At 30.0% G+C, this 20,054-nt stretch overlaps 1 pseudogene; it reads left to right on the plus strand.

Annotated features, from left to right (window-relative positions):
• The window catches only part of LOC106465258, a 104,268-nt pseudogene that overhangs the window by 26,251 nt on the left and 57,963 nt on the right, over positions 1 to 20,054 (plus strand).

Consider the following 20,054-nt stretch of genomic DNA (forward strand, 5'->3'; position numbering starts at 1 on the left):
TACATTTGCTGTCATGTTAAACTTGTATTAAAGTTTTTCTTCATTACCCATTTAAGCCGTCTCCAGCCATTGTTTATATTACTTTATACGGTATTGTGTATTTACTCGCTATCAAGTTAGAGGCTTTTTTGTTGTAAATTGATTCGTCATACAGTTATTGCAGATCTGCTAATGTGTTTTAAGATTGTAAACTTAGAATTGTTTTTTTAAGTTTTTAGTTAAGCATAAAATAAATTTATAAATCTACAAAATCAATAAAGTACAATATTTTTGAAAGTTTTTAAGGTATATTTATTGTGCTTGAAAATAACAACCAAGAAAATAGATCCTGATAAATTGTATTCAGATGGCAAAATCCAATTCCAGTAGTTTTTTTTATCAGTTGTGTTCTACTGGTAGATCTGCTTCTACATGCCAAAACATAAATGGAAATTTACAATTTCTTTTTTGTACCCTCAACACTGAGGTGTTAATGTTGAGAAATTCACATTTTTTTGATGCCTGATCAAAGTGGAAAGTTATTTTTGAATTATGGTGGAAGAATATCTTTTAAAATCTTTTTTTTTTCTTAATATGTATAGGTTGAGTAATTTTAGTTTATATTGTTTAATCATTGACTCTGAAGTTTGAATAAATTACATTTATTCCTACAACTTAGATGTGTTTGTTGATTGTCCGGATGAAAAGTCCATCATCACCTATGTTGTCACTTTCTATCACTACTTCTCAAAAATGAAAGCAGAAACAGTTCAAGGCAGGCGTATTGGAAAGGTAGTGAAAACTTCCATTATTTTTTTTTTTTAAACTGTATTTATGAAAATATTTGTTATTTGGGTATTATGAATTGTTTATTATATGTAAGATTTTTTTTCTTACTCATAATTAGGAATTATGTGCTTATGAAGCTGATTGAAAGTATATTATTGCTCAAGGACATAAACATTTGTACATTTGTTACATTTTACCGTATGAAAGATTAAATGTAATTTTGTTGCAAAACCCCCAAATTGAATTTTTTGAGAAGATTTTATGAATATGAGTGTATGTATATATGCAAGGTACCTCTAGGTCTGTTACACTGGGCGAAGGATTAGCATTACCCACAGGTTAACATTCCAGACTGTGGATCTGAGGTTCTTTGGTTCGTACCTTATCACCACCATGGGTGTATTACAAGTAGTGACAAGAGTAGCCTAAGAATTGTTAGTTGGTGGTATTGACTAGCTGCATTCCCTCTAGTTTATCACTTCAGGTTTAGAGACTGCTAGCATGGATAGTCTTTGAGTAGCTTTGTGTGAATTTCAACGAACAAACACTGTGCAAATTGAACACTCCCTAAAACAAACTATCTACTTGACAACATATGTTTGCTCTGATGATTATTAGAACTTATTAAAAACTTTCAGAATCTTCAGGTAAGATTCAGACTAAATTACAACACAATAACATTAAACTAAAAGGGTTGAAATTCTAAGATCTGAACAACAATTAATTGAAATTGAATATTTTGAACAAAAAAATCTGAATTTTAAAAATTATGCTTTATATTTGGTTAATTAAATCTCCATAGAGAGACATATTCTTCTTTCTTTCTTTCTTCTTCCAAACGCTTTTCGATCGACTGCCATTCCTTCATTTCTACGCAGATTGACTTGAAACTTGGTAGGTTTATAACTTGGTCCAGTATACTCGTAAGCCTATTTAAGCATTTTATGGACTCAAAGATCAAACAACCCAAAAATGTATATTTTAGGCTCCTGTGTGGTCATACTTACAGCAATCAATATGGAAATTGGAAAAATTATAAATTTTCATGCACCCAATACATTGGTATACCAAAAAAGCTGGATTTGCCCATTTGGAGCCTCTTTAGAAGGGTCAGGGTTCAGAAAGGTAGACTTGCCCATTTTCAGTAATTATAGGGGTCAAGTTGCCACATATATAGTGGGACATGTCTATTTTTGGTCCCTGTATGGTGGAGTCAAAAGGTTAAATAAACCCATAATTTTAGGGGTTTGGTCCATTTCTTAGCCATATTTTGACCAATTTTCGTGGGATTTGGTACTAAGATACTTCTTGCATGTCCCAAATGAAGATATAGCCAGTTTGGGAACTTTCATTTTTTGCTCAATTTTTCCATGAAGAAAGCATAATTTGGGGTTTTCGTGAACTATTCATGTGTGTGTGTCAACTAACTTATATGGGATTTGATATAAGGAAACCTCTTTGCAAGTCCCAAGCAGTGAGATACAGTTTTCAATTTTTCTTTGTTTTTCATGATTTTTCTGTTGTCAGAATTGGCCGTGTTGGGATATCGTGGTGAAATGTTGCATTCACTTGTAAATGTTGGCCTCTTTAATTACCTGTACAACTTTTCTATGCTATTTATTGACTAAAATGTAGTATTTATATTGTTCAGATTTCACTCTCTGTACTGCATTTGATATGTCTTTTCATTTGTTCAGGTTGTTGGAGAAGCCATGGAAAATGAGCACATGGCTGACCAGTATGAAACTCTGACATCGGATCTTCTCCAGTGGATTGAGCAGACCATTGAAGCCTTGTCTGATCGGCACTTTGCCAACTCTCTGTATGGTGTTCAGCAGCAGCTTGCTGCTTTTAATACATACAGAACTGTAGAAAAGCCTCCAAAGTATGTATTTGTATTTCATATTTTTATTACCGTAGCAATTAGTTTTATTGTATTATCATTTTGACAACTTTCATAATCTGTTAGACTTGTTTGTGTGTAGCATCCACAAATATTTAATATGCTGGGTAGCACTTGTAACACACAAAATAAATACAGCTAGAAGAGGGTATATATTGCTACAAATAAAGCTACTACATTTATACAAGATATATAGTTACGTATTGATGATTTTCAAGTCATTTTATCGAAGCGAGGGACTGTATTAAAGCCATTTTTACAGAATTAAAAATTAGTTATAAAGCTACAGGTCACTGTTCAATAAATTTAGAAATAAAATTCCCTTTTCTATTGTTGAAAATTGTAAAAATCTATACTGCTTTAAGAATTTTGAAATTTATTCATAATTTGTTTTTTACATCACAGCTATCCAATTTTTTCTATTAACAAGTTCAGGTGATGTTTTCTGGATCATAGTCATATGGTCAAATATTTTTATATGCATGTGATTTTTGGATATAACATAGTGAGGGCTGGTTTGATATTGTGAATAACCTATATGAAAAGAAAATGAACAATAATTCTAACTAATGTATTTGGGGAAGAAAAACTCTTAAGAAAGCAGTTTTCCTACTTCAAAGTATGCTTAAAATTTTTGAGATTTTATCCTCAAAGAAGTTAATATTTTTTATGTATAGAATTTATTACAAATGTTTGTGTAGTTGTTTATATTTAATACAGCTTTCTGTACTAGTTAACTAATTCATATATATTACTAAACTTGTTTCTTTTGGAAAATCAAGGTCTGGAATGTATTATTAAATTATTCCATATTTTCATGTAGAATGTAACTTTTGAAAATTTACAAGTGTTTTAAAAGTGTGAAAATTAAAATTTAGCCAAAAATTTGAAACTAACAGAACTTTTTATAGTAAGAATTCTTAATTATGTCACACAAAGGTTAATTGAGAAGCTTAACACAGTGAAAACTTTGAAATCATTTGGTTGGAAACCATTTCAAATCATGAAAAATACTGATTCATCTATTTGTGGAGGATTTTTTAAGCTTTGTGATCTCAAAAATCATTTGAATTTTACTTATTTTGTATTAGTATATCTCAAGACGCATTATTTTTAGACATCACTGATGATGAAATAAGTGTATTTCAAGGTATTTTCTTCATCTAAATAGTTTTTTTATGTGCCAGCTTCTGTCTGTTTTCACTTGCATTCTTCATTACTGAAAGATACGTAGGAAATGCTTTATTAAAAAAGTAAACTTTTGGTGATATTCAAATGTATTAGCATTTACTTCTAGAATGTAGAAAAAAAATTTTCATATTAAGTTATTGTAAATATATACCTATTTCTTGCTCATTTTATGTAGGTTATTTTTCCATGTTTTTTTGAAAACTTGTAATTTTACAAAACTTGTGGTAACTACTTCTCTAGGATTTTACCACAGATATATGATGGTGCATTAGCAAATGCATGGAGAATTTAGTTCATTAACCCTAATGTATTCTTGCTGTTTGTTATATCATCCATTTGTGTTTCTATTCACAAGACTTGCTTCAATGTCATATCCAAAGAAGCGTAACTAGATTGTATCATTATGCATATTTTAATTGTGATCAGTGACCTACACTAATCGTATATGAACCGAGATATTTCAAGTTAGTCTAATGTATTTTTTGCATTTTAAACATTATTTGTGCTATTTCTTTAAAACTATTAATGAATTGATGCAATTTCTTTTTATAGGTTTGTTGAAAAAGGCAACTTGGAAGTGCTACTTTTCACTCTTCAAAGTAAGATGAGGGCAAATAACCAAAAACCATACTTTCCTAAAGAAGGTAAAACAATTTCAGACATCAATAAAGCCTGGGAAAAATTAGAAAAAGCAGAGCATGAGCGAGAACTTGCTTTACGAGAAGAACTTATCAGGTAAGGGTATCTAGAAGTACTTCATAATCCTCATCCTTCATCATCCTAAAAAAAAACAATTTTATTGTTACAGTAACTTTTAGCTCTTTCTTTCTATTGTAAGGGGTATCTTACACAAAAAAGGGTCATTTTTTGTGAAACTTGTTGAGAAAGATCATGTAGTTCTATAAAAAATGAACTATTCTGTATGTAGAGCTGTCAAAAAACACTAAACTTCTTCGGCAAATTCTTCTGATTACTTGTTTGTTAATTTCAGCTAACGCCTTGTTTAAAGTAATAAGTTCCTATGATTCATCTCCCACTAATTCGTGTATAAAATACTACAAGAATAGTGTTATTCAATCAGAATCGTGCATAAAATATCACAAGAATAATGTTATTCAATCAGAATTGTGCATAAAGTACCACAAGAATAGTGTTATTCAATCAGAATTGTGCATAAAGTACCACAAAAATAGTGTTATTCAATCAGAATTGTGCATAAAGTACCACAAGAATAATGTTATTTAATCAGAATCGTGCATAAAGTACCACAAGAATAGTGTTATTCAATCAGAATCGTGCATAAAGTACCACAAGAATAGTGTTATTCAATCAGAATCATGCATAAAGTACCACAAGAATAGTGTTATTCAATCAGAATCATGCATAAAGTCCACAAGAATAGTGTTATTCAATCAGAATCGTGCATTAAGTACCACAAGAATAGTGTTATTCAATCAGAATCGTGCATTAAGTACCACAAGAATAGTGTTATTCAATCAGAATCGTGCATAAAGTACCACAGAATAGTGTTATTCAATCAGAAAAACCCTACGTGGTGTACAGTGCTCCAGATAATCTTTTGACACGAGTATTTTACTTCTTGAAATAAATTGAAATGCTTAAAATGAAAACTCAATGCTGAAAAACTTGCATATTTTTGGATGTTAGTGACTTTTTGCACTCTTTGGCTCCATTTACTCGCCACTTGCTCTTCTATTTTTGTATGAAGACCTTATTAAGGACCATTTAAAGCAAAAATTACAGCATAAATTCAATGCAGTAAGTACTTTGTTGATATCAATAAATAAAATTAGACTGGTATAATTTTCATATCAACAGAACCCCAAACCTTAGGCAATTGCTGTATAACTCGTCAATGAGATAAAGGTGAGAATAAATCTCTCATGCTTTGTTTGTTTTATTACTGGTACAAGTTGTTGTTTTTTTCCTATCGAACCGGTATATATTATGCACACATACTTGAATGATATATGTACTGGTGAATACAATGCATATTTGGCATGCACAGTTTTTATTTTTAAAGCATAATTTATTTAACAAATTGCATATTTATGTAGATTTGCATCTTATCTAAAGCACTGTCTATAGGGTAGCCATTAAAAGGTATATAGCATTATAATAACTTTGTGTGTTATTTAGAATAGATAAATCTTTGATTATAGTTCAATAACCATAAATATGCCAGTAAGGCATAATTTCATTTATATGAGAAGATAGTTTAAAGTTTGTTATATATATAGCATTGTTTGAAGGTCATAGTTAGTATGAATGGCATCAAAAGAAATGGTAAGTAATATTTCTTTGAGCTTTCTTTATTATAAAGAACATATTTAAATCATTGGTTTTAGTGAAATTTAAATTTTAGAAGTTTTCTTGTGCTGACCTAGTTCTGTATCGTACCTGTAATGGCAGTCACACTGTATCGACGTACTTATAGTCACAGTGATCAAGAAAAAATTATCTTCCTTCTTAGATATCTGAATAGACTGTGTTGATCATATAATATCAGATCACATTAAAAAAAAAAGTATCTTTCATTGACACCCAAAATGGAATATGCACTATTAACACTAAAGGAAGTACATAAAACTAGCAGTATTTAATGTACCATGTACCAGTATTGGAAAATTATAGTTAATTATATATAAAAGTAACCGATGTGACAAAACTATAAAAAGTGTACTGTTTAAATAACAAACAAACAAAAAATGAAAGAAAAGAAGAAACCAATAGGCTTGTTAGCTTTCTTTTGGAAAATAAAATCTAGGCAGGGTGATGTTGTATATAACATATTTCACTTTAAAATGTGATAATCATTGGGAATGCACACCTGCAAAGCAATGTAAGGTGTAGTGAATGTGTAGCTAGAGATGTGATGAACTGGAAAACACTGAAGTGCTTTACTACATCTAGCTTGTGAAACAGAAAAGTTTAGACATCTCAAGCCATGGTTAGTAAAATGTGTTCTAATAGTTTTGCCTTTTTTGCTGTTAATATTAGCAGCTACTATTAATTTGAATTTCTACTACAGCATATTATGTTTCGAGTATGTAAGAAGCTCCATGATCATGACAATTGCAGATAAAGTTTATGATAACTGAAGTTTAGTTGAGACACCGAAACATGTGAACAACTCAAACATTCTCTACATCATAAAGAAAACATTATATATTTAATCATGTGATATCTTGCCATTCCACTTGAAATACATGCACACACATATATATGTTTTCTAAATATTGACTCACTCTGTCTACTTGCATATTTTACAGTTCCAAGATTTGCATACGAGTCTTTGGTATGTAATCTAGAGTGTTAGCTCCTGTTTTTTCGTAAGATGTGCATATCCACTGTCATTATTAACCACAATTTTAACAAGTTTAAATACACACACACACAAAAAAAAGCTGAAGTGGACATTGTAAAAATTGCATTCTTTGATTAATTTTGGAGATAGGTTAGTTACTGAAAAGTCTAATGGAATACTACACAGTATAAAATATATTTTTGAAAATAGTTTTAAAAAGGAATTTCAATAAAAAAGAAAAGTATCTTTATACTATCTTTTCAAAGTAACAGAAAATCTAAAGCTACTTTCACAGTGTTTCTGAAAGCATTCCAGTAGACAAAGTATTTAAAGTATTTCTTGACTTGTGTCATCTTTCTCAGTCAGCTTGACTTCATTTTTTTGAAAGGTTGAAGTGAAATTGCAGAAAATAGTCTTAGTTGGTGGAGAGACACAACTTTCTTTAAAAAAAAACAGCTATACAAGATAGTTAAACTGGTGAAAAAAACCCAACTTATTGCAAGCTAACTGAGAAGTCTGTAGTTAACTCTTGTTAATAGTTGGCAATGCCTTTAATGTAATAACTGAAGATAATTATATCATTGCTAAGGTTTCCTTTTCATTTGTAATATGAAACTTTATTTTTTGGGTGCATGGTTGGTGAGTTTAGTGATTGAAACAGTTATGTATGCATGTAGCATTTCTCATGTTACTCTAGGCAATAAACTGTTAAACTTTACAGTTAGGGTGGGATATTAATCTTTCAGTGCTTTAGTTTATAAAATAGCTTCAAAAGTCTCAGTTTTTTAAACTGGTATGTTCTGCTTGTACTTTTTTAGACAAGAGAAACTAGAGCAACTAGCAGCTCGTTTTGATAGGAAGGCTGGCATGAGGGAAACCTGGTTGAGTGAGAACCAGAGATTAGTGTCTCAGGATAACTTTGGTTTTGATCTTGCATCAGTGGAAGCTGCAGCCAAAAAACATGAAGCTATTGAAACTGATATTAATGCCTATGAAGAAAGAGTACAAGCTGTTGTGTCTGTAGCCAAAGAACTGGAAATGGAAAAATATCATGATATTGACAGAATCAATGCAAGGTGTGTTTTCTTTTTCTTTTATGTTTTATGCATGCAACATGGAAAATTCAAACAATATTTTTTGCTTCTGGCAATAAAATGCTGCATGTTCTAAGAACCACAAATTTGACGTAACTCTACATCTAATAATTATTATTGTGCCGTTCATGTTATTTTAAAAAAATTTTCTCTCTCTACCTATCAGTTATCTTTTAATCAATAATAAGTATAGGTAATGCATTTTCATAACTATGTAAATTTACTGAAATTGTAACAGTATATTCATAATTTATTGAATATTTTATGCAAATAAAATTGGTAACTGTAATATAAACAGTGTGGTTGTGAAAAGAGTAATTATTGGCTAAGCCAACATGTATTAGCAATTTTGTTGAAATATTGTTCTTTATAACCTAAAGTTATATTTCTGATGCAAATATATTTTATGACTGTGCTGTTTTATAGCTCTAATTATAAGTCTAATGAAATTTTATTTTATTTTTAGATTATATGACAGAATGGTATAAATTGTTATTACCAAATAGAGTAAAATTAAGTTAAAAGAATGAACTGACTTTGTGATAATGAGTTCTAGCATGAGAAAATATCAAAGGGTAAATACTAAATACTATAAACAAAACCTTACTTGATAAATACTCAATTCATTTTGATATTCAGGAAAGACAATGTGTTGAGGTTATGGAACTACTTGTTGGAATTACTAAGAGCCCGACGAGGCAGGCTTGAATTGTCTCTTTCTCTGCAACAAACCTTCCAAGAGATGATCTATATCCTTGACTCAATGGAGGAGATTAAGGTAAAAGCTTTCCTATGTTTGTGTATCTAAAGTCATCAAAATTGTTTCTGTATATTTACAAAACCACTTCATTTTTACAGTTGAAAACAGATTGACATGTGGTGTTTAATTATTTTAAGAATAATACCAGAAAAAAGTGTATTTGACATGCATATAAGAAAGACAGTTTATTACACATGTGCAATTTGCCTAGGCTCGTCTTTTGACTGAAGATTATGGAAAACACTTGATAGGAGTTGAAGATTTACTTCAAAAACACAGCCTCATAGAAGCTGACATCAATGTCCTTGGCGAGAGGGTGAAAGCAGTAGTACAACATGCTGAACGATATGTAACTGAGGAAGTTGAAGGTTATCATGCTTGTGATCCCCAAATTGTTCAGGAACGGCAACAACAACTTGAAGCTGCTTATTCTGAATTGGTACAGTTAGCACTTGACCGTCGTAGTAAACTTGAAGAGTCTCGCAAATTGTGGCAGTTCTACTGGGACGTGACTGATGAGGAATCTTGGATCAAAGAGAAAGAACAGATTTTATCTCAAGGAGATATTGGGCATGATCTCACCACTGTACAACTTCTTGTCAGTAAGAATAAGGTAAATATGCGTGTTTATATATTCTTATTTATATATAAGTGTGTTTGTTAGTGTGTGTGTGCATGCGCACGTATATAATTGTGATCCTTAAAAACTGAAATGTGTAACAAAAAAATTGAAATAACCATACACAGTTAGAAAATGAATAAAGAAAGGGACAGAAAGGTTTACGAAAAAAACATTTGATCACATTATAAAGTTATAGTACTTAACTATAATATATTTCAATGGAATGAAATTTTCAGAATATACCTTGATATATCTATCAAGAATACAATCGATTATTTTCAGTTAATTGTTTGTTTGAAATGTTTATCACCTACTTAATGGTTTTATATTCAATGAAAAAATTGTTTATTGAAAAAGTACAAATAAATCATGATAAATATGTAAGAGAAAAATTTTTTTTTGGTTATACAAGGTGTTATGAAAAATAAAGCTGATATTATAAAGATTGTAAAAGTTTATGTATATAAAAAAGTACACCAAAATATACGAGCTGTGAACTAAATGTTCTAATATTTTAGACACACACAATTTATATATGTGTTTTTTTATAATTCTATTTTGACTTCTTCAGCTATTTATAGAACAAAATAATATATTATGAAATTGTATGAACTGGGTGTATATAAAATTCTTATCAACATACACACATACATATTTATTATTTTCTTTCTTGAAGTTGTACCACCACCAAATAATAATTAGATATTATTTAGTATCTAGATAACTTCTGTAACATTTACAGCATTCCTACAAAATCGTGGGAATTGAAATTGGTCAGGAAAATGAAGGGTATTGGACTAATGTTATGGAACAAGAAATGTGGAATTGAAATACAGAACTTAAAATATAAAATCTTATATCACATAAAAGAACAAAATATCCAAAGATATTCTCCATCTAGTATAGTTGCCACTTTATAGTTAAGTTCATCATGAAAATCCAGATGTTTTGCAATATACAACTTGGGCTACAGTATAACTCAGTAATGCTGAACAGGGATTGGTGACACTGTAACAAAAACAAAATGTATATTTTATATGTCCAACAAAAATGCACTCACAAATTTTGATCAGGAAACTAATATACAAGTATATGTGATAAAACTACAATCATTGCCATGTATTTCTGAGAAAATAAACTTTTTTTTTTAGTTTACCTTTTCATTAAAGTTTTAAAATATTTGGCATTAAACAAATTTCTAGACAAAAAAAAAAGTCTCCATTGTAGTAAGCCCCTTTTTATTTTGTTTTGGTTCACCTAAAACTTTATTCTTGAAAGTTAAGCCTATTATTGTAACACAGAATTTATAATGTTTTTGTTTTGTTTTTCAAAAAAAATTAAAATTAAATATATCCTGATAATTTGATTTATCATAGTTACTTACCTGTATTGCTTATAAAGAAGATAATTTACCATATTAATTTTTTTCCCCATCTTTAGCTTATTTGCTCGTGTGCAACAATATAGAAACATTTGATGCTTCTTTTGAACTAAATGTAAATTCTGTCACAGCCATGATGATGGAAAAACATATTAGTTTTTTTGTTGTTGTTGTTCTTGAAACATCATTTCAACTTTTCAAATAGTTATGTTTCTCTATATTTGATGATAAACATTCTCATGTCATTTATGAAATCTATGTAAAAGATGTGAAGTGTAAATAAAGTTTTGAAATGTGGACTGTACAGGTAAATGTTCTAGAAAGAATAGTTTTAGTAGTACTTATAGCTATATTTTACAGTAGATAAAGTATTGATTTATATTCTACATTATATTAATTTAGTATTACGAATTGTGATCATAAGTTTGTTCACTGAAAGTGTAGTTGTTCATAAGTTGTACTATAGAAACCAAAATTTTCTCTTTCATTTCAAAATTTAGCTTAGTCTAGTTGATTAATATGATTGCTAAAAATGTATTTTTTTTGTAGGCTTTAGGAGATGAAATATTTGTTCACGAACAACAATTATGTGAAGTTATCCAGGTAGGAGAAGATCTCATCGAAGCAAATCATTTTGGTTCTGACAACATTAGAGAAAGAATTGATTCAATACAAAAAATGTGGCAGAACTTGAAAGATTTGCTGTCAGCACGTACCAAAAGGCTAAAGGAAGCAGTCAGTTATCATCAGGTTAGTTATTTCGTGTTCGTGTATTTGTACTTGAGTACTCCTTTGTTGTCATTTTCTTATCTTTCTGTGCAGTCTGTGTTAGTGATAACGATCCCTACTGGTTACAGTATCTTTTCAGTAGTTAAATTCACCTGTCTAAACAGTTGGACATGAAGTTACGAATCATGCACAACATTATCAATACCTCTTTGCCTGTTATTAAAGTTAAAACTGATATGTAAATTTTATATTTACAGAACCGAGTGAAATAATTGCCTAACATTTCTAATTTCTTGAAAAGTTCTTTGCAGATGCAGATGATATTGACACATGGATGCTGGATACACTTCGATTGGTTTCTAGTGAGGATATAGGAAGAGATGAAGCTAATGTTCAGTCACTTCTGAAGAAGCACAAGGTTAGTATAGTCACTGCATTGTTTACATCTTGTTCGTATTTTATGTAAAGGAGGATTTTAATAGGGGAACAGGTGATTATCCTTTATATAAGCTTGTGGCTTCTGCTCTTTCAGAAAAACTCAAATTCAGTTTATTTAGTGCATTTGTAAGATTTGTTACTTCTCCTTACTGTCATTATGAATACTGTCATTTCTTTTTTTAAAAAATGAAAATTGTGTAATCAGTTTTGAAATTTAACACATATACACATATTATTATTAAACAGCTTTTCTCTGTATAGTTTTTAACTTTACAACTGTCATACCTCTGTTTTATCTTCTTTTTTAAGGTTATTGTAAAAGTATCTTGAAGAATTCTTGTTTCAGAGTAAGAATATGCAAACTACAAAATAGCATAGATTTCTTCTTCCAAGTTTGACCACTTTTGGAGTCCTGAAATATACAAATATATAAACCTTGTGTCCTTGTACCTCTGCCACAAATTCATTTGTATTAGAATGATGACCAACCTTCAGGATGAAACTTAACATACTGACCAGCATACACTTAGTGCTGATAAAGTTACATTAGACCATTTAAAACCACAGAAGCAAGATTAATGAAATGATTAATCAACTAAGGACTTTTTCATCACCCCATTCTTGAGCAAAAAAGTGCACATGATCAATCTTAAAACATTTTCTATGAGGCACGAATGAACATTCCTCTGTTTTACATTTGTTCCTGTAAATTGAAAGAGTTGAACTTCATGTTATCATACAAGTTAACAATATGTTTTAAAGAGAAAAAAATTAATAATGAATGTTTAAAAGTATTTAAAGAATATGATTATATTTGATTGACATCATTAGTTTTTTCTTTACCTTGTCTTAGTTCTAATTATAGCTAATCAGATTGTTTGAGATAAATATGTTCAGTGGCTCAAATGTTACATATATTTGTCAAAGAACTTGAGAGAAAGTCAACATTAAAAAAAGTTATTTTTATACTTAGATATAGTATATTTTTTTATATATTTTGTAGAGCAATATTTCACTTGAAGAGACTTAGGCCTTAAAATGTGCTGAAACTTTAATATACAAACATTGTTACTATAAAAATAGGTAGTAATGTGTTAACAAGCAGTTTTGTAGTATGAAATGTGAATTGGGATTTTAGAATCTGAACCATATGACAGAACAGTGATGGTCCAGTCGTGCACTGTTGAAATCTCTGTATACAAATCATAAGATTTACATCTCTTGGTGGTGTGAAAGTAATGAAGGTATTTCTTCATTTACACCAAACTTGTTGGATCTGGTGTGGCCAAATGGTTAGCTTGCTGGACTGTGGAGCTGAGGTTCATGGTTTTTCAACCCATTACTGCAAAGTTTCACACTGCATAGTGATCATGAAATCCCACTGTTCAATTATAACAGCCCAAGAGTTGGCAGTGATTACCTTGAAATTCATTCCCTCTAGTTTATTAGTCCTGAATCAGGGATGGTCAGTGTTGAAAGCTATTATGTAGCTTTGTTCAAATGTCAATCCTTATTAGTACAAGGTAATCAGAAGTGTTCACCTTTTTTTATTCAATCCCTGGATATTCTCAGGTTTAATTCAGGTGCACAGTTTATAAAATATATTGTCATCAGTAGTCCTCCTTTGGTAATTGAAGGCGAAGTGGGGGGAGGAGAAAACCATCAATGCTTGGAGCTGCAGGACTTTCTCCTCATTCCCAACCTTCGCTAGTGCTTGAAGTGTAGGAACAGTTGCGAGTTGTAGATGCACCCTCAGATTGAGCTTCTGAGGTCCAATGGAATGCTAGGGCATGATGGTTGGGTGGGAGAACAATCCGGGTTTTATTTCGGAGTGACCCTCACCTAGACCAGTGGGTGTAGCTAACGGCACTGATCCTGGTCATTGCAGTGCTCAAAACTAACTAGAACATGCCTTATCTGCTGTTTACTCCAAGCTTTCAACATCCTGCTTCATCAATGGTTTCACATATCCCTGGTTTGGGGTTCCAGGGTTGCTGGCACTTGCCCAGGATGCTACCCCAAGACTACGGAAAGGGGAAGGGAACCTCACAATCCCTCTACAGACTACTAGCAGTAGCTAGGTCTGTGCCATACCCTAAATAAAATACTAGGTTTAATACATAGATTGATATCATTTGTAATTTAATTATTTTACATACTTGTAGATTATCCTAATCATTATTTAAGATTATACTTTTGGAATGGAATTTTGTAAGTACTTTTTAACATTTTATTATTAATGCTGTGGTTCTTTAGGATGTCACAGAGGATTTGAAGAACTTCACCAACACTGTTGATACCTTACATCAACAAACTTCTAACTTGGGAGACCAGGTAAAGGTTTTTTTCTAATGGTTTATTATTAAAACTTTTTTTTAATCTGTTACTTTAGTTTAAAACTATATACTTTTATTATGTTCATACAAGATAAATGCTAAGCTCTAGCTTTTTCTGCAATATGGTTGGGTGCCCTAAAAATAGTACTTACATAAAAAACGTTGGTACCAAATTGTATTTAGTATGGTTAGAACCAGGATTTATAATATATTCAGAATCCACAAAAATACCTTTTGGGAATCTTTTTTTTTATTGATACTTACTTATTTTGCCTTTTCACAAGGGAAGTACTTAACCAAATTTCAAGAATCTTAGTAAAAACTAAATAGTATATAGTGTTGGGTTTAAAAATCATATAATTACATTTCCTTTATCATTTTATATGTTGTGAAATTTTAACAATTTTATTGAGATATGCTGTTTTGAAAAAAACTAACTCAATCTGGACTGGTTTGAAAATTTGATAAAAATTATAATTCCAACTGTTGCGACAGTTTTGTACTCAAAATATTTTAAGTTGACATTTTGTGTAATCCACAAAGAAAAATGAAAAGGATGTTCAAATTTACACTTTTGCACAGTTCTGATGAGTTCTCATGAGTTTGTTTCTCGTAAGTTTTTTTTTCCCTCTCTCTCTCTGGTTTTATTAATACAGTGTCTCATTTGCAACTTTTTATGACCTAACAGCACGTGACCTAAAAAAACTGCTAATGAAACTTTAGTTTGAAAGCACCTGCAGGTAAAGTTTAAATACCATTGGATAGAGCAGATTATCAACTTTTTATGACCTAACAGCACGTGATCTAAAAAACTGCTAATGAAACTTTAGTTTGAAAGCACCTGCAGGTAAAGTTTAAATACCATTGGATAGAGCAGATTATCAACTTTTTTACATCGCAGTAGAGTACGAAAGTGTAAGAAGTAATTTGTGATTTTATGGGAAAGCGATTAGATGTAGCTTCTGCAGAGAAGTTTAAAAGAATTAGGAACAAACAAATATATATATAAAGAATATATAGTTTCTTTAGACATTATTCATTCCAGAAAATCTTTTCATGTAATTTTTTTATAAAGCTACAGAAATTTTCTTCTCTGACATCAGATAAACTTAGTTAGGCAGTGGCAAAATATTCCAATGACTCAGATATGATTCAAAGTCTTATTTATTGTTAAGTTTATCAAATTCAAACAGTGCAGATAAGTAAAGAATTTATTATCTATTGAAAAGACACTTTTTTTATAATTTATAGCCTGAATGGTGACTAAAGATAACAAATAAAGTACTAAGAGAAATATATTAATGAATGTCAATCAAGTTGAAACAGATTGTATATATAAAAATGGAATTTTTGCTCATTAATATAAAAAAAATTGAAATTCTAAGACAAGAGGAAGTATTTTTAATTATTTTTCAAAACAATGTCTCTCAACAAATATTTTCTAAATTTCTCAACATTAATAATTATAGAAAATATAAATTAATTTAGATTATTCTTTTAGAACCAGTACTATTTAGTAAGTTTTTTTGTAAGTCCCATACAACCTGGTTTAAGTATTTCCATTATGAGCAGGAGAAAATAATAAGTGGATGTCAGTGACCCCCCCCCCCAATTCCTCATTCTGGAAAGGTTAAGAATACTTCATTTCTTATTACTATTGTAGTTTTACATCCTCAAAACTAGACTGACCAAAGGTTTTATAAGCCATAGTGTTGCCATTATTAAAACTTTCTAGTATGACAGTCTTATGCAGTATTTTACATATAAACTTTAGATGTCCTGATGATGTTATGAATGTTTTTTAAAATTTATCAGTGACTGGATAATGTGTGTAATACAGTAAGCAAATAAATATACTTTATAGATATTATTTCTTGAAAATAAAATTACTTAACTGAATAGATTTAAACTTTCATTCTGTAAAAAACCAACCAACAGTTTTGTTTTTTTGAGCCCATTAATTTACAATTATAAAATTGTATATGAAGGACCGTGAAGCTCCAGAAGTCCTGGAACGCCTGGCTAGTATTGATCGTAGATATAAGGATCTTTTAGAACTGGGAAGACTTCGCAAACAACGTCTGCTGGATGCTTTATCCCTTTATAAACTTTTCAATGAAGCTGATGGAGTAGAACAATGGATAGATGAAAAGGTAATGTATAAAGGATTATAATGAATTTGATACTTGGATAAATGTAACATTTTAACCAAACACATGATTGTTATGTAATAAATTAGTTTATTCAACTATTTCTGTGGTATCTGATGAAGTTTTTCTCGTGGAAATTTTATTAAGTAATGAAAGTAAAAGCAAGTATCAGTCACATAGTGCGTTTAAATAAATACTTTCATTTTTTAGTTATCCGAGATTTTCCCATTCTAAGCTTATTTTATTTTTCATTCCATGTTCTTTATTCATAATTTATACCATTCTTAAGCTTCTAAGTGTTTCATAATTTTGTTTTAAAGCAGATTTTAATTTTATTTTTTAATTTATGTTGCATTACTCGCGAACTGAGTTGTCTTGACACAATTTAAATGAGTTCTGTAATACAGGAACTTTACCCTTAATGTTTATACTGCAATATTATTGGAAACATATTTCTGAAATTTATATTTTCATTACAATTTCCATTATCACCTAAAAATAAAAATTATAGCATAGAAAATCACATTTACTTTCAAACATTAACAAGTAATAACTGATTTTTTTTTCCTGTTGTTAGAAAAATAAAACTTAAATTAATAATTTTGATAGGAGAAGATGCTACACACCATGGTGATGAGTAAAGATATGGAAGATATTGAGGTCATGAAACATCGGTTTGAAGGTTTTGAACAAGAGATGAACTCAAATGCTTCAAGGGTGGCAGTAGTGAATCAGTTGGCTCGACAACTTCTCCATGTTGAGCATCCTAATTCAGAAGAGATACTGTCTCGTCAGAACCATCTTAACCAGAGGTAGGTATCTGCTAAAAATAAAATAAATTATTTACAAATGCATGTAAATGTTCACATAGAAGGATTTTTATTTTGTGTGTGTGTGTTAGTTCTCTAGTAAGGAAGGTTTGGGAACCAGAAATACTTGCTTAGTACTCTAATAGGAACTAATAATTATATATACTTGTCCAAACAGATGAGACTGGTAATCAGAAACTCATGATTGTATAGGAAGAATCGGTAATGAAAAATACATATGTAACTGGTAATCAAGAACGTATGCTTAAATTTGAAGGTTTAGTAATCAGAGAAACTTTTAGCAGTATTTTTGTAACACTACTCATAATTTGTAGCATGTATAAATAGTTGACTGAGCGCAGCTATCCTGTGTGAGGTAACACTAACTTTTATTTTTTACTAGGTGAGGATACTTTATTAGCAAAACTTGTCAAAGTGTTGTAATATAAATAATGTCTCATTTGTTGAGCCAAAAACATCTCAAATCACAGATTTTACTATAGAAACATCAGACCTTCAAAACTTTAATCTCCCTCTTCCCATCATTATATTTAGATTAATTAGCATTCAAGATCTTTGTTCCTTTCTTAGAAGCAATTTTTAGACAATAATTAAAAAAATGTATTAATAGGCTTTATATGTTAAGAAAATTTTCTTTTTCTTACACCATTTCATTTAGTTATGAGCCTAGTTTGGAGAAGTAAGTTTTTAAGATTTGTTTGGTAAGATGTTTTATAAAGAATATTTAGTTTTATTTTTACCCATACTCAATTATTTTGGCAATGTATTAGACCTGTTGACCAAGGGGCATCCCTAAAGAACTATTCTTTCAACACTTCAATTGTTTTGACATGATTTAGCAAGCTCTGAGCAACATGTTAATTTTTGGGTTTCATATATAATACTCATATTTACCAGAAACAATTTTTTTTCAATACCCTTTACCTAATATTTATGTATTTACAAGGTAATTTAAGAAGTGGCTTACACAACCCATGTTTTGGAACCAGACAAGTCAATGAGCAATAGAATTTGTAGACTGTATTGTACTGTATGATTACTTGAAAATTTTAAAACTAAAGTGTGAGGTCAGTTTGATACTGTTCTTTTCAGTTTATTTTTGCTTTTTAGATCATGAATAAACTTTTGTGTGTGTGTGTGTGTGTTTTTTAAATCAGTCACTCAAACCTGTCATCAGATGCCTGGAAATTAATGTATAAGTAATGATATAAACTTTGATAATTAAAGCATTACATGGACATAAGTAACCCTCCTGATACAAATATATCAAATGTGTGTGTGTGTGTGTGGCTATTATGTTTACACTTTCTACTTATTGAAATTTTATAGGGATAAATAAATTATATAATTTAAACCATGACCTACATGAAATATTGGTATGTAGTGTGTTTGTGTTAATCAAAGGATTATAATCTTAAATATATCTTTATAGCAATATGCATTTTTGAAAATCATCAATTTCATCCTAATTCATAACCTTTCTAATTTGTAGTAGATATCTACTAAGATCAAGAAATAAAGTTTGGAATTTATCACTATTAATTTTCACTTTTCTTATTGTACATTATGTTGTTTTAAAGTGTTGAGGTTTATCATTATTAAGTTTCACCTTTTCTATTGTACATTATGTTGTTTTAAAGTGTGGAGATTTATCATTATAAAGTTTCACCCTTTCTATTGTACATTATGTTGTTTTAAAGTGTGGAGATTTATCATTATTAAGTTTCACCCTTCCTACTGTACATTATGTTGTTTTAAAGTGTGGAGATTTATCATTATTAAGTTTCACCCTTCCTACTGTACATTATGTTGTTTTAAAGTGTGGAGATTTATCATTATTAAGTTTCACCCTTCCTACTGTACATTGTTGTTTTAAAGTATGGAGATTTATCATTATTAAGTTTCACCCTTCCTTTTGTACATTATATTGTTTTAAAGTGTTGAGATTTATCATTATTAAGTTTCACCCTTCTTACTGTACATTATGTTGTTTTAAAGTGTTGAGATTTATCATTATAAAGTTTCACCCTTCTTACTGTACATTATGTTGTTTTAAAGTGTTGAGATTTATCTTTGTTAAGTTTCACCCTTCTTACTGTACATTATGTTGTTTTAAAGTGTTGAGATTTATCTTTGTTAAGTTTCACCCTTCTTACTGTACATTATGTTGTTTTAAAGTGTTGATATTTATCATTATTAAGTTTCACCCTTCCTATTGTACATTATGTTGTTTTAAAGTGTTGAGATTTATCATTATAAAGTTTCACCCTTCTTACTGTACATTATGTTGTTTTAAAGTGTTGAGATTTATCATTATTAAGTTTCACCCTTCCTATTGTACATTATGTTGTTTTAAAGTGTGGAGGTTTATCATTATTAAGTTTCACCCTTCCTATTGTACATTATGTTGTTTTAAAGTGTTGAGATTTATCATTATTAAGTTTCACCCTTCCTATTGTACATTATGTTGTTTTAAAGTGTTGAGATTTATTATTATTAAGTTTCACCCTTCCTATTGTACATT

The sequence above is a fragment of the Limulus polyphemus genome, unplaced genomic scaffold (genome assembly GCF_000517525.1).
Source record: "Limulus polyphemus unplaced genomic scaffold, Limulus_polyphemus-2.1.2 Scaffold1887, whole genome shotgun sequence".
Classification (NCBI taxonomy): domain Eukaryota; kingdom Metazoa; phylum Arthropoda; class Merostomata; order Xiphosura; family Limulidae; genus Limulus; species Limulus polyphemus.